The sequence below is a fragment of the Lactuca virosa genome, chromosome 4 (genome assembly GCF_052849685.1).
Source record: "Lactuca virosa cultivar CGN04683 chromosome 4, Lactuca_virosa_CGN04683_v6, whole genome shotgun sequence".
In the NCBI taxonomy this organism is placed as follows: Eukaryota; Viridiplantae; Streptophyta; class Magnoliopsida; order Asterales; family Asteraceae; genus Lactuca; species Lactuca virosa.
In genome coordinates, this window is record NC_136429.1 from 55,514,117 (window position 1) to 55,518,015 (window position 3,899).

Sequence of the window (3,899 nt, forward strand, 5' to 3'; positions counted from 1 at the left end):
CCCGAGTGGAAATGGGAAAGGATTTCAATGGATCTCATAACCAAGTTACCTAAAGACGGAAAACAGATTGGATGCTATCTGGGTGATTGTCAATAGATTAACAAAATCCGCCCATTTTCTACCAATAAAGGAGGCATGCAAGATGGAGAGGTTAACTCGAATCTATATAAAAGAGATGGTGAGACTCCATGGGGTACCGATATCTATTATCTCAGATCGAGATAGTAGATTTACTTCACGATTTTGGCAGTCGCTCCAGAAAGCTATGGGAAAACAACTAGACATGAGCACTGCCTGCCACCCCCAGACAGACGGCCAAAGTGAACGAACCATCCAAACACTAGAATACATACTCCGAGCCTGCGTGATTGATTTTGGCAAGGCATGGGATACCCACTTGCCCTTAATCGAATTTTCATACAACAACAGATATCATACGAGCATTAAGGTGGCTTATAAGTTGCAGCTACCTGCGGAGCTCACCAACATACACTCCATGTTCCACGTGTCGAATCTGAAAAAGTGTTTATCAGATGAAACCCTCGTCGTTCCTCTGGATGAGATCGAAGTAAACGATAATCTCTTGTTCGTTGAAGAGCCAGCTGAAATAATGGACAGGGAAGTGAAGCGTACAAAACAAAGCCGCATTCCAATTGTGAAGGTTCGATCGAACGCTAAGCGTGGACCGGAATTCACATGGGAACGCGAAGACCAGATGAAGCAGAAGTACCCTCACCTATTCTCTAGTTCTTAGTATTAACATTCAAAAGAATTTTGGGATGAAATTCCCTCTAACAGGGGGATGATGTCACAACTAGCATCTGTGGGCTAGGAAATTCTATCTCCGGGTAATCCACTCTTGCATATCTTGTAACTCTAAGTTGATGATATACATAATACTTATTCAAAAACAACTATTCAAATCAAAACTCTCTCATGAATCCCTAAACCTAATTCAATATACTACATTCACTCAACTTTGGGTTGTAACCCTAATTTTTCCCGGTTGAAACCTTTATTGGGCCAGGAATCATTTCTTGGGCCTAATGGGCCAATAAACTCACAACTTTCTTATCTTGGGCTAAGAATCCTTATTTGGGCCCTAAATGAACCCACATTCATTAAACTATAACATTTTGGGCCATAAGACTTTTTATGGGCCTTATTGGACCTAAAATGTCTCACTTTGTTTCATGGGCCTTATTGGGCTATAAACAACTTTCTTGAACCTCAATGGGCCGTAAACCCATTACTTTTAACATTTTGGGCCGTAAACCCATTCTTTTTGTCATGTTGGGCCGTAAACTCATAGGTGGGCCCACATGGATCAAAACTCCCTAATGGGCCAAAGCAAGAACAAGCCCAAAACAGTCTTTCTTTCTTTCCCTCTTATTCTCGGCCCTATGCACAAAAAAAAGGAAGAAAAGGTGTGATAATATCATGGAGACACCTCATGTTTATATGGTGAATATCCATGCAATACACAACATACAACAAGAAATATCATACTTCCATGCAATATCCTTTCACACTTCTCTCTTCTCTCTTCTTCTTATTCATGGCCAAGGAGCAAAACAGCTACCACCGTTCTTTCTTTCAAACTTAAGGATTCTTTCATCCCTTCCTCTCTAACACAAGAATTCTTCCACATTTCCTCCAAGAAAACCGTGAGGGGTGTGGGATTTTCAACAAGTTGTCACCAAAATTCATCCTTCTTGGTAAGTTGCTTCATATTCAAGATGTTATATCCCATTTTATACTAGACCACTCCTCTCAAATACATGTTTACGTGATCTTGCTCTTAGAACTTCCTAGAATTCGAAAGCTTAGCTCAATGAACACTCCAAGGCCGAAACTCCTCCAACTCTTCACCAAAACCGAATTCAGCACCTCAAAGTGAGTTTATACCCCTATTTTCGGTTTTTACTATGTTTTGGGGGAGGATACAAGTTGCTTTGGTAGATCTATGTGTTTATGCATTATTATGTGTGTTTTCCATGTTATATGTTGTGCTTATGAGTTGGAACTTCATAGATTTCGAAAGATCTACTAAAATATGGTGATATTTGTAAACTAAAACACTTTATGCAACTTACTATGAAGATGAAAGGATTAAAACATGTTAAGGATGTTGGAAACTAAGTAATATCGGGTAAAGGGCCAAAAATTTACAAAGTAAACAAAAAGTGAGGATCTTTTGTCAACTCACGGTTTTTAAGAGGACTAAAAGAGTCATTTTTAAATAAAAGTGGGTCTATATGATATTCATGGTTTTAAAAGGGCCAAAACAGTAAATTTTCACTAAATCGGCCTCAAATTGGGCCTTCACGGTTTCATGGGCTAAACTAGTAAAATTTTGGGCTTTTATGATTTAAATTGTCATTTTAGACAAATTTGAGCCAAAAATGTAAATCTTCGGTTAAAAGGGGCTGAAAATGTAAATTTATTTAAACTTGAGCCAAAAAGATAAATTTATACACAATTGGGCCGAAAATGTCAATTTTCATAAAATTGGGCCAAAAGTGTTAATTCTAACAAAATAGGGCTAGAAATGCTATTTCATTTAAAACAAGCCCTAAAATATAAACTTTTGGTCTTAAGGGACCTAAAGTGTCATTTTTACCCAAAATGTGCCTTAATTGTAAATTTTCGGTTTTAAGGACCAAAAATGTCTTTTTACAAATAGTGGGCCTGTTAAGTCATTTTGGTAAACAATTGAGTTTAAATAACCAACGTAATGACAAACGGACTAAATACGTCATTTACATCTTATAATTGGGTCGGAATACACCTTACTTGCGTATTGGGCCTTAGTGGCCCATTTGCATGTTTAAGTGGGCCTGGAATACACACTGTATGTCTATTGAGCCATTGTGGTTCAATTACATGTCTATTGGGCCTAGAATATACATTACATGTTGTTTGGGCCTTTGTAGCCCATTTACATGCTTGTTAGGCCTAATAAACTAAAAACATACACGGAAACAATATACACTGTGCAGATTCAGTTACATGTTTATTGGGCCTGGAATATACATTACATGTTGTTTAGGCCTCAGTGGCCCATTTACATGCTTGTTGGGCCTAATAAACTAAAAACATACACGGAAACAATATACACTGTGCAAATTCAATATTCGCGTAAATTCAGTCAAGATTCTTGTGGGACATTTCGTTTGTTCAGACCTATCTAGTGTACAGCTGTAGCCTGTAGTTATAACCAGAGTCTCCTCACGAGTCCTTACCGAAAAAAGAGTAATCACCAGAACCGGACCCTATATATATATATATATATATATATATATATATATATATATATATATATCAATTTGTGTTTTGAACATGCAATGATGGTGAGAAATCGGTGGTGTTGGGAGATAGATGATAATCATATTCTAAATTTTAGTAATTTTCTTCATTTTCATAAGTTTTAAATTTCAATAAATAGTCTTTTAATTTTATGGACGACATGTCAAAGTCGCATGTAAAAGAGATACAAGAATTTCTGTAAAATGTGTTGATTCGAATTGCATATAAAACGATTTACAAAGGGGCTATATATAGCCAAGTTGTACATATGGACAGATTCTGGAGCTACATTAGATAATTATTTACAGTTGTATATGACTTGACAATAATATAGGATCTACACATAGCAATTAAATATTGGATTTATATTACCCTTGATTCTTAATACTCCCTCGCAAGATGGAGGATCCATCGGAGACTCCAATCTTGGAACGTAGACAAAGAAATGGGCTGCGACTGAGCGGTTTGGTGATCGCATCTGCAAGTTGATCAGTAGAGTTTATGTGAAGAACGTTCAAGGAACCATCAACAACTTTTTCCCATACAAAATGGTAGTCCAAGGCTACATGTTTCATGCGAGAATGATAAAC